Source organism: Cynara cardunculus, assembly GCF_001531365.2.
Source record: "Cynara cardunculus var. scolymus isolate 2C chromosome LG 6, CcrdV1, whole genome shotgun sequence".
NCBI classification, from domain to species: domain Eukaryota; kingdom Viridiplantae; phylum Streptophyta; class Magnoliopsida; order Asterales; family Asteraceae; genus Cynara; species Cynara cardunculus.
In genome coordinates this window covers 12,051,722-12,064,805 of record NC_037533.1, presented here as the reverse complement: position 1 = coordinate 12,064,805, position 13,084 = coordinate 12,051,722, and the positions used below count along the sequence as shown (strand labels likewise).

Here is a 13,084-nt window from a genome sequence, read left to right as displayed (position 1 = left end):
ATGAATATAGGCTGTTGTCCTATGAAAATTCCAAGCTCTATAAAGAGAAAACAAAAAGTTGACACGACAAGAGAATACAACACAAAGAGTTGAGAGAAGGCCAACATGTGCTTTTATTTAACTCTAGACTGAAGTTATTCCCCGAAAAACTTAAGTCTAGATGGTCTGGGCCTTTTCTTGTTTTTAAAGTGTACCCTTATGGAGCAGTGGACTTGGTAAACCCGGAAGATAACTCTATTTTCAAGGTAAATGGCCAAAGGTTAAAAGTGTACCATGATCCAGCAGCAGTCTCAGAACAGCACTCTGAGAGCTGTGCTGCTCCCTGCTAAAAGTTTCAAAAATCCCCCTTGGACTTTTTAAAAGTCCACCTTTGTTTGTAAATAAGTTTTTATTTCATAGGATGTTTGTGTTTTTAACTTTGGAAGGTATTTTGTAATTTTGGATAACAGTTGGTGAACTGCTCAAAATGCTGCCGCATTCCAGGCCTGGAGATTTGTGAAAAGAGAAAAAGTTGGTTGAGCTTTATTTTTAAATTTCTCTTGAAAAAGATTGTTTTTGTTGGTGTGTAAGGAAGGTTTTGGCGCCTGATTTTTGAAACAAAAAAAAGAAAGGAGAAGGGTGAAGATAGAGACAAAGAAGAAGTCTTAGGGAGGTACAAAAAGGTACAAAGTACTTATGTATGATGCCATCACCTTTTGTACCCTCATAACCCAACTTTTCAGTCAATGGTCATTTTATTTGAAAAGAAGAGGGTAAGGGGTCAAGCCTAATTAATGGAGGGTTTTTGAAAAAATAAATAAAAATTAATGGCTTTGTACTTTGCTGTTAAAACCACCGGCCATATCCCCTCTCAACCCACTACCCTTGTCTTTAACCATCATGAACTGGTACTTTTCTCCGCTAACCCAACCTTTCAATCACCCACAATTTTTTTCCCTCCATTACTCTTCATCACTCTTAGAAACCAACTCCCATCACCACCTAAACTCTCTCTCAATCGCCCACTGTCACTCACGGTTTACACCATTTCTCCTCCCTCATTTTCATCTTTCATATTCTCCATCACAACCATGGCTGGAGTCAAACTCTCGGCTGTTTGAGACCCACCGCCGGTGAACGTACCTGTACAAAGAATTAGAAGGCAGATTCAAAAAGGGCAGAGGCAGGGAAGGAGTGAGATGAAAGAAATGAAGCAGAAAATGGAGGAGATGGTGAGCAAGAAGGTGAAGAAGATGGGTAAGAGGCTGAAAAGCCTAAAAGAAGAGAACAGAAGATTGAAGAAGGAGAACCAACAGCTCAAGAATGCAGCCATGGATGCAGCCATGGAACCTCATGCCACACAACCTACTCCCTTGGAGTAGGACAGATTCATTCATTCATCTTTAGCTTCCAAATTTTATTTTTACTTTGAGTCTTGGGATAGTTTTCTTAATTTTTAGTTTTATTTTCATACTACATGATCATTGCTTATAAATTTTTGATATCATAGCCTAAATAAATTTGAGGGTAAATAGTCATTCACCTACTAAATGTGTTACTAGCATGTGTCTTTTCTTGAGCAAAAATTCCACTAACACACCAATGCACAAATGGGTATGTTTTATGCCATTCTTCATATATAACTCTCAAAATAGCCACTTGTTGTCTTATATACACTATCCACCCAACATAGGCAATGAGGGCATTGTCAAAGTTCCAAGTTTGGGGGAGGGTATACCACAAAGGCCACAACTTCAATACAAAAGAGCAAAGCTCTAATAAGAAGCCTTTGTAGGATCTGTTTTGAAGCACAAAAATGTCCCATAGGGGCAATGTGCATGCTTTCATCATTAAGAGCACAAAGTGCCAAAAATTAAAAAAATTGAAAAATGAAGCATACATGAAAAAGGCAAAGTGAGAAAAGAAAATAGCCAAAGAGAGGAAAACCTTAAACAAGTCCTATTGACCCAATCAAAAGAGGTGTGTTGAGTTCATTAAAGAAAAGACTAATGCTAGCATATGGTCATACATAAGAAGTAGGTCATGAATGGTTTGCTAAAAATTTATGAAGGGCTATGAGGTTCATAATGATATGCTTGGTGTTGTGTGTGCACTTACTGCCTTGATCTTGTATACTTTACAATATTGAGTCTTTTTTAGTTGTCATTTGGTTGCTTGGGGACAAGCAACACTTTAAGTTTGGGGGTGCGATAATCATGGTTTATTAGATGCTTAAAGTACTCATTTCCTTTTCTTTTATAGGTAGATTCTTCTAGTTTATCCCAACCTTGAGTCATTTTCACTTCCTTATTTTCCATTTTTTATGTTTGGAGCTAAATATGGTGATGGATTTGTTTTTACAACAATTTGGGGGTAGATGACATCTTTGACTTACAAATACTGCATTATGATGCTGCAACATTCTAGCAGCATTGACCTGACCCGGTGCGGTTTTTTGGAGAAGTGCTTAATAGTTCAGCCATGGTCAAGGAGGGAAATCTTAGCTTAAAGAACTGTCAATTTTTCCCTCAAACAGCTGGTGAAAAGGACTTTGGAAGACTTTTTGGATGACCTTTGGTGATGGAGATGATGTCTCCTTTTATGTCCCTTCATAATGAACATTTCCCTTTCCAAAGTTTTTGACTTTTAGTCTAGGCTTATGTGTATAAAAGGGGACCATGGGTGCCTCTTTAGAAATCATCTTTCCCTAAACAATTTCTTTTCTTTTGTTCCTTAAACACTCTCAAGCTTTTAGTAGCTTTATGATTATGCAAGCTTTTAAGTTTTTCTTTAAATATTGTTCTTCGTCTTGAGGTGCTGTAGCATTATCAGTTATTTATTTATTTACTTTTATTGTCATTTAATTTTCGTCTTTACTTTCCGTCATTTATATTCAGTCAATTACATTCATGTCTTCACTTTATGTCATTTATTTATGTCGTTTACTTTCCGTAATGAGTAGCTAATTCCATTAGCTCGGGTGTAGGGTAAAGGGTGAAATGTTAAACCGAATGAAAGTGGATGTTGTTTCGCAATAACAATGTTCCACTATTTCATTCAAGTTTTATAAAACCAACCACATTTCTTGATGAGTTGATCAGTTTGAAAGTGTTAAAGCATGGACTTAGAGATAAGCCATTGATAAGCACGTCAGCTTGAATGATATGAGAGGTAGACTTGAGAAAGTTACCAACAAGGAGACTTGTCATTTATGTTTTTCAAACTTAACTCCCGACGGGTTGATCACTCTCTAAAAGTGTCAAAGTGTGATAGATTCAGAGCCAACTTGAATGATACGGGAATCGACTCGAAAGAGTGATTTTTAAAAAGAGATTTGTTTAGCCATATACTTTGAAGACACCAATTTGTCGCTATCCCTGGTCTGAACACCACATAGAGATATGGGTGGAAAGCTATAATGTAGTGCAAAGGTGAAGTCCGAAAGGAATACCTTCAAAGTAGATGGTGGAACTAGTTCTTCTACAGCATTGTCTGCTGGATTTTGTGTTTATGTTTCACCCCAAGTCTTACAGCCGTGCTACCTTTATTATTCTGTTCTATTTGCATTGTTAACTCAAAATCAACCAGAAGTCTTCATTTTCATCATCTGAAATCTTTTCTTTCATTGGTCTCTTATTTAACTTTTGCTACAATCCTCGTGGAYGATAATCCGGTACTTGTACCACTTTATTACTTGGAAAGACGATATTGAGCCGTATTGTATACTTGCTTTGTGACCCAATTCTTTTGTCTAAAGGTGTAAGATATACCCGACCAATGATGCAGATCAAGCATAATCCAATTCTGAAAATATGAACCAAGAACTGATACCACAACCAGAATATATGACTAGAGACATGCTGGCTGAAGAGATGGGAAAGCTAAGGGAAACCTTGACTTCCATTATGGGGATTCCTGCCAGAATCGAGACTGGCAGAGTTGAGATTAATCCAGCCGTCCCAGTTGTCAATAACAGGGAAGGAGATATAAAGATGTTTTCTGACTTGCAAACCACCAACTTTCTCGGGAGAAAGAGATCCAATTAAAGCCATGTGTTGGATCAAAGAGATAGAGTCTATCTTCAACACCATTCATTGTCGAGAGGCCGATAAAGTCAGATTTGCTGTATTAGTACTAAAATCCAGTGCTTTATTTTGGTGGGAAGTAGAATCCCTGGCAAGAACGGATGTTTTGCAAACCTTATCTTGGGCAGAATTTGTGAAAAGATTCAAAGAACAGTTATGTCCCAAAATAGTAGTTAGACAGATGGAAGAGGACTTTTTAAAGTTGGAATAGAACTTTGGGTCAGTCAGAGAATATACAGGGAAGTTTATAGAATATTCCAGATTCGCTGAACATTACATCTCAACGGAGGCTAGAAAAGTGGAGCGGTATATCCGGAGTCTAAAGCCCTCCATTAGAGAATTTGTTATAGCAATGAATTCTGCTACTTTTCCATTGGCAGTAGATGCAACAGATATCATCGAGAGAAAAAAGAATAGAAGCAAAGAAGGGAAACAAGTCGAGAAGAGAAAATGGGAGGGGTTCTCGACAAGTTATAGAGGATCAAAAACTGTCAAACCTAATAATAGATCAATGCAGAGACCAATGGAAAGACGATAGTATCACCGAGGAGAATGCAGAACAGAGCCAATAAAATGTTTTAATTGTGGTGAAATTGGGCATACTTCAAATTTCTATCGACAAAACAGAAAATGTTTCCATTGTAATTCGCTAGACCATTTTAAGAACCATTTCCCACAATTGAAAGCTCCACAACTTACCATGGGGAGACCGAGTATAGGCAGGGGATCGGGTGGGGCGCGGGGTCGATCTTTTCAAATGACCAAACATGAAGCAGAAACTACACCCGATGTAGTAACAGGTACTTTTTCCGTGAACTCCTTACATGCTAAAGTGTTATTTGACTCGGGTGCAAACTTCTCGTTTGTGTCCCCATCATTTGTCCTATGTGCTTATATGAAATTTGTGCCACGTGACGATAAGTTAGTAGTTGATACTGCTAACGGTCAAGTATCTGTGGATTATRTGTTCAAAAACTGCACTATCATGATTGAGGGTTGTGAGCTACCCATCAGATTGTTTCTCATGCCTATGAAAGACTTTGATGTAGTAGTAGGAATGGATTGGTTGGCTGAGAATCAAGCCAGCATGTTTTGGAGTATAGATGTAGAGATACAAGAGCATGTACTTTTGGAATTTTTGAGTTGTATATTTTTATAACATAGTCTCATGTATTGTGGACCTATGTGGGAAAAATATGTAATATATGTATGAAATATGTGTAATATGCAATGTATGGATTTGGGGGTGTTACAGTTCTCCCCTATATAAAGAGGCATTGGGGCTCATTTGAAGACCACCCCATTATCAATCTATTTTTCATCCTTAAAAGTGTTGTAGCTAAAGTTCTTCTCTTCTTCTCTTAGTTGTAGCTTAGCATTTTATTTTCTTGTATTAAATTTGTAATCTGTTTTTAGTTTTATATTAATGCAAGTTACATTTCATCTTATTTAATATCTTCTATTATGTTTATTATGTCTATTATGAGCTAATTTACTCGTATGGGTGTGGATGTGAGTTTAACTTAGGATTTTTATACAATATTTGGGTGTTTTTACTCATTACCACTTTGTAACTTGGTCACTTAATACGAGACTTAAACTCAACGTGGATAAGCCGATCGCTTTGAAGTGTTAATATTAGATCTTACACCCAGAGATGGGCTTATCCAAAATACGGCTTAGGTGATGCACAAAGAACTTGAGAGAGTCTTTGATAATTACGTAGAGATGCGAATTTTGTATGTATTTAGCTAAGATTAAGCGATGGTTATTCTTATCACAAATAGATTTGGGTATGGATTTTTTTTTTTCTTCTTTTTAGCTAAATCGGCAAGTTTCGAAGTGGTGAACGTAAGAACTTTGTGGAATTTTATGGGGATCGTTTGTAAATTTTCACTTTCGAGAGATTGAAATTTTTATAAACAACTCATAAGATTCTAACCATTTTATTGCTAATCTTATCTTAAGGAACACTTACACCCATGTCCATTCTTTAATCTATAAGTTCAATTCGCTATTTTAGTCCTTTTAGTCTTGTTATAAACAAAAATCCAACTTTTATTTACAAACCGAAACACGAGCAAAAAGTTCATGAAAGTCTCTGAATCTCAGTAGTCCAGTCCCTGTGGAAACGATCTCGGTATTTTATCACTTTATTACTTGCAAGCGATCATAGTGTCGTCATACACTCGCACCTCTACTGTGGGGACTTTGTGCCCACTGTGTGAACACGAACGATTCTAGCCTGTCAAGTTTTTGGCGCTGCTGCTGGGGTTTGGCGCGATTTTTATCCTCATATATTGATTTTCATTAGAGTCTTGGTCATTTGTTTCAATTGCATTTTCCGTGGTGTATGCCAAGGCTACAATACGGTGAACTTTATATCTCGCTCTTGAATTAGAAAGAACCATTAGATGACGTAGAAGAGGTAGAAATATAATTTAAACCGTACCATGGGGGATAATTTACCTCATCGGGAGGCACGGTTAAAATTGCCGATGATAAAAATAGAGGCATACGGGACTACGCAACTCCCGAATTCGCTCAGTTGGCCGCGTGAATAGGTAGACCCTAAATGACAGCGACAACTTTTGAACCAAAATCGGTAATGTTTCAAATGATTTCCGCAATGGGCCAATTTAGGGGATTATCGTCAGAAGATCCGCACTCTCATTTAAAATCTTTTATAGAAATGACAAATCATTTTAAAATTCCCGGAATCACACAAGAAGCTTTACACTTGACACTTTTCCTTTTACACATTAAAAAAATATAGCTTGAGCATGGCTAAATTCTCAACCACCAAACTCGATCCTAACTTGGAATGATTTGGGGAAAAATACTTTCCTCCAACAATGAATGTAAATATTAGAAATGAAATTATGATGTTTCGCCAAGAAGAAGATGAAGCGATTTCGGATGCATGAGAGAGATTTAAGGACCTTCTACGGAAATGTTCTCACCACGGAATCCCACATTGTATTCAATTGGAGACATTTTATAATGGACTTTCCAGTTGCTCTAAAATTATTCTTGACGTGCAACGCCTGGTGGAGCTTTCAGAGCTAAGACTTATAACAAGGGGTATGACATTTTGGAACAAATTTCTAATAATAATACTGAATGGTCAAATCCTCGTGTTGTTTTTTCTAAATCTGCTTCGGGCATCTATGAACGTGATGACATCTCTTCTTTAAATGCTCAAATTGTAGCTTTAACTAATTTGGTTAAAAAGAATTTAAATTTAAATGGAGAAATAAATCAAGTTCAATCCATAATGTCCAATTAATCTATGACTGAATCTTGTGTCTTTTGCGGTGAGGGACATTCTTATGAATATTGCCCCGAAAATCCCGTCTCGGTAAATTATGTTGGGAGTCATGCTAGAAATAACCTATTTTCTCCCACATATAATTCAAATTGGAGGAATCACCCTAATTTTTCTTGGGCCAGAAATCCTGGACTTCAACCCCCCGGGGTAACCCAAGTCCAAAATCGACCACAAAATCCCCCGGGACATGGGCAAGGTGCTCCGCACAACTATCAAAATGGGCAATCCTCACAATCACACATGCCTAGGCAAAATGTATCTGACGGTAATGGTTCACTCGAATCATTACTTAAAGGTTTTATAAACCAAACAAATGCAACGTTAAGAAGTTTCAAAACCCAACTCGGCCAATTTGTTGCCGATCTCAAGGGTAGACATTTAGGAACTTTGCCTAGTGACATGGAAATCCCTAAGGGTAAAGAACATATCAAAGCCGTAACCGTGTTGAGTAAGGATAGTTCAAAAGTCAATAATCACACAAATGAAACCGTCAAAAAACCGACCTATCAAAACGAGGTTTCACATGTTCTTGATATGTCAAATTTTCCATTTTGAGTCCTCCCAATGGAGAGATCCAAAATTCAGTTTCTGTTCACAATACAGTCCTTGCATCAACTTCCAGAGTTGTGCAACTCTCAGCTCAAACTTCTAACGGTGGGAAGATTGTGCCCACTATCCAACCGAAAAAATCCATTCAACCAGCTCCAGATTTGCAAAATTTACCTTTTCCAGAAAGAATGAAAAGTAAAAATGTGGACAAGCAATTTAAGAAGTTTTTGGACATCTTTCAGCAACTCTACATTAACATACCTTTGATAGAAGCTCTTGAGCAAATGTCAAGCTATGTTAAATTTTTGAAAGACAATCTTAATAAAAAGAGAAGGTTGAATGAATTTTAAATGGTCGCTTTGACCAAAGAATGTAGTGCACTCCTTACTTGTAAAATTCCTCCCAAGTTAAAAGATACCGGAAGTTTTACCATCCCATGTTCTATAGAAGTAAAATAAGTAGGTCATGCGCTATGTGATTTAGGGGCAAACATTAATCTTATACCATTGTCAGTTTTTAACAAACTAGAAATAGGAGAAGTCCGTCCGGCTACCGTGACTTTACAATTGGCAGATAGGTCCATTTCTTATCCTAAGGGTAAAAAAGAGGATATTTTGGTCCAAGTCGATAAATTTATTTTTCCGGCCGATTTCCTAGTTTTGGATTATAAAGCTGACAAGAATGTCCCAATCATTTTAGGTCGACCTTTTCTTGCAACCGGGAGAACATAAATCTATGTGCAAAAAGGGGAGTTAACCATGAGAGTTAGTGATCAAGAAATGAAATTCAATGTATTTAATTCCCTTATGTTTCATGGAGAGGTAGGTCATTGTTCAGTCATATCTGCTTTAGGTGAAGATCTAGAGATAAGTTTGATTGACGCTCCCTACAAAAGTGACGTTGAGGAAAATTTTGAGAACATAATGGAAGAAAATGTTGAGTTGGAAGATTTGGAAGATTTAGCAGCATTTAAACTACTAGATTTTAAGAATAAAGTTGTCCAAGCACCATCCATAGAGCCAGCCCCAGAGTTAGAGTTAAAACCACTACCTAGTCACCTTAAATATGTTTATCTTATAGAGGGGAAAAAATTACCCGTAATTATTTCTTCAAAATTAAGTAATGAACAAGAATTAAGGTTGATAAAGGTGTTGAAAGCTCACAAAAGAGCCATAGGTTGGACCATTGCCGATATTAGAGGAATTAGTCCATCCTTTTGCCAACATAAGATAATTTTTGGAAGAAAATAGTGTTCGAAAGGTGCAACCACAAAGGAAATTAAATCCCATCATGAAAGAGGTAGTCAAGAAAGAAATTTTGAAGTGGTTAAATGCGGGTATCGTATACCCTCATTTCTAGTAGTGGTTGGGTGAGTCTGGTACAATGTGTACCCAAGAAAGGTGGAACCGCGGTTATCACCAATGACAAAAATGATCTCATCCCTACTAGGACCGTCACTGGATGGCGGATTTGCATGGATTATAGACAATTAAATTTAGCAACTAAGAAGGAATTGTTTTGGGTCACATGGTTTCTAAAAATGCTTTGGAAGATGATAAAGCAAAAATCGAGGTTATATTGCCCCGAACCATCTTCGGTCAAAGGCATTCGAAGTTTTTTGGGACATGCGGGTTTTTACCGTTGATTTATTAAGGATTTTTCAAAAATTGCAAAATCCTTATGTAATTTACTGAATGTTGATCAAAATTTTGAATTTACCTCCGAATGTAAAAAAGCTTTTGAAACTATTAAAACAGCCCTTGTCTCGGCACCTATTGTCATTGTCACAGTTTGGACCTTGCCTTTTGAGGTCATGTGTGACGCAAGTGACTGTGCTGTAGGTGTTGTTTTAGGACAAAAACAAAACAAGATTTTCCACCCCATCTACTATGCACGTAAAACTTTGATGGAGGCCCAATTAAAACAAGATTTTCCACCCCACAGAAAAAGAATTACTTGCAATAGTATTTGCCTTCGATCATTTTCGATCCTACTTAATTGGCACTAAGTCACTGTGCATACGGATCACTCTGCCATCAAATATCTCTTTAATAAAGCCGACGCTAAACCGAGGTTTATTAGATAGGTTCTTCTTTTGCAAGAATTCGATTTAGAGATAGTTGATCGCAAAGGATGTGACAATCAAGTAGTTGATCACTTGTTAAGGATTGAAGGCAAAGTTTCAAGTGGGGGAAACCATATGATAAAAGAAATTTTTCCTGATGAGTACATTTTGGCAATTCAACACAATTTTCAAAATAAAATTCCATGGTATGCTGATATCGCCAATTACCTTGCCTGTGGTCTTAAGCCGTATCATCTTCAAGGACAATACTTTAAAAAATTCCTTCATGATTGTAAGCAATGTTTATGGAACGATCCATTTCTTCACAAAATGAGGGCAGATCAAGTTTTGCGAAAATGCGTTCCAAATTTTGAAATTCCCTCTTTATTAAAAGATTGTCATGCATCGTCGTATGGTGGCCATTTCGGTGGACAACGTACGGCCGGAAAATTTTTGCAAAGTGGATTTTTTTTGGCCAACATTGTTCAAGGACGCATTTGATTTTGTAAAGAGATGTGATTAATGTCAAAGAATGGGAAACTTGTCCCAACGAAATGAAATGCCTCTAAATAATATTCTTGAAGTTGAACTTTTTGATGTTTGGGGCATCGTTTTCATGGGACTGTTTCTTATGTCTTTTAATAATCAATATATCTTGGTTGCGGTTGATTACGTTTCAAAGTGGGTAGAGGCCAAGGCATGCCCAAAGGATGATGCTAAAATGGTAATTGACTTTTTGCATAAAAATATTTTTGTCAGTTTCGGAACTCCCCGAGCCTTAATAAGTGATGAAGGGACGCATGTTATATATCGAATGTTAGCTACCGTTCTTAGCAAATACAACATTCAACATCGAGTTGCTACAACCTACCATCCACAAACGAATGGTCTTGCCAAACTTTCTAATCGTGAAATTAAAAATATTTTAGAAATAGTCGTAAAACCTAATCGTAAGGATTAATCATCGAATTCTATAAAATGGTCAAAAGGTCCTTCTTTTTAATTCTCGATTAAGACATTTTCCCGGAAAGCTTAAATCAAGATGGTTCGAACCATTCACAATTGTCAGTGTGGGGAAATTTGGAACGGTAGATCTTTTAAATCCCCAAGATAACAATGTTTTCAAAGTTAATGGACATCTGGTCGGGTATATCTTACACCTTCAGACTAAAGAATTGGGCCACAAAGTAAGTATACAATATGGCTCAATATCGTCTTTCCAAGTAATAAAGTGGTAGAAGTACCGAATTATCGTCCACGAGGAAGTACCGGATTATCGTCCACGAGGATTGTAGCAAAAGTTAAATAAGAGTCCAATAAAAGAAAAGATTTTAGATGATGAAAATGAAGACTTCAGTTTGATTCTGAGTTAACAATGCAAATATAACAGAATAATAAAGGTAGCACGGGTGTAAGACTTGGGGTGAAACATAAACACAAATTCCAGCAGATAATGCTGTAGAAATGCTACAGCATGCAGTAAGCTAAAACTAGTTCCACCATCTACTTTGAAGGTATTCCTCTCGGACTTCACCTGTGCACTATATTATAGCTTTGCACCCATATCTCTATGTGGTGTTCAAAGTATATGGCTAAACAAATCTCTTTGTTAAAAATCACTCTTTCGAGCCGATTCTCATATCATTCAAGTTGGCGTGTGTTCAAGATAGTTAATCTCTGAATCTATCACACTTTGACACTTTTAGAGAGTGACCAACCCGTTGTGAGTTAAGTTTGAAAAACATAAATGACAAGTCTCCTTGTCGACAACTTTCTCAAGTCTACTTCTCATATCATTCAAGCTGACGTGCATTTCAATGGCTTATCTCTTAAGTCCATGGCACTTTAACACTTTCAAAGTGATCAACTCGTCAGGAAGTGTACTTGGTTTTATAAAACTTGAATGAAATAGTGGAACATTGTTATTCCGAAACAACGTCCACTTTCATTCAGTTTAACATTTAACCCTTTACCCTACACCCGAGCTAAAGGAATTAGCTACTCATTACGGAAAGTGAATGACATAAAAAATAAATGACATAAAGTAAATACATGAATGTAAATGACTGAATATAAATGACGGAAAGTAAAGAGGGAAATTAAATGACGATAAAAGTAAATAAATAAATGCTGCAGCACCTCAAGATGAAGAACAATATTTAAAGAAAAACTTAAGAACTTGCATAAATATAAAACTAATAAAAGCTTGAGAGTGTTTAAGGATGAGGAACAAAAGATAAGAAATATTCAGAGAAAAGAGAGATAAGAGATGTCTTCAAAAGGAGCACCCATGGTCCCCTTTTATACACAAATACTAGAATAAAAGACAAAACTATTGGAAAGGTAAATGTTCATCATGAGGGAACCATAAAGGGGACATCAACTCCATTAGAAATGGTCATCCAAAAAGTCTTCCAAAGGTCTCCTTCACCAGCTGTTGTGGGCAAAAGCCGACGGTTCTTCAAGCTAAGATTTGTCTCCTTGACAATGGCTGAACTATTAAGCACTTCTCCAAAAAGACGCACCAGATCAGGTCAATGCTGCTGGAATGCTGCAGCATAATAGTGCAGTATATGTAAGTTAAAGATGTCATCTACCCCCAAATTGTTGTAAAAACAAATCCATCACCATTTTTAGCTCCAACATAATAAATGGAAAAATAAGGAAGTAAAAATGACTCAAGGTTGGGATAAACTAAAAGAATCTACCTATTAAACAAAGGAAATGGGTACTTTAAGCATGTAATAAAACATGCTTATCACACCTCCAAACTGAAAGTGTTGCTTGTCCCCAAGCAACCAAATGACAACTAAAAAGGACTCAATATAGTAAAATATACAAGATCAAGGCAGTAAGTGCACACACAACACAAAGCATACCATTTTAAAGTAAGAAAGGAGGAAAAGAAATTTTTTTTTTTACTATTTTGAGTAGACAGTGGGAAGATTGTGCCCACTGTCTTGGTCGTTCATTTTTTGAGAGAAATCTGCAGCCTACTGGTTATTTGTTTTAACCAGTTTTTCTTGCAAGTTGGATCTTGCTAGAAAGCTGGGATTTTGAGGAAAAGTTGAATTT

At 36.8% G+C, this 13,084-nt stretch overlaps 1 non-coding gene across 1 annotated transcript; it reads right to left on the bottom strand.

Moving 5' to 3' along the window:
- Positions 1-6,928: 6,928 nt before the first annotated feature.
- LOC112515023 lies at positions 6,929-7,035 on the bottom strand. The gene has a single exon (XR_003069480.1). It is a non-coding gene; the product is annotated as a small nucleolar RNA R71 (small nucleolar RNA).
- Positions 7,036-13,084: the final 6,049 nt, after the last annotated feature.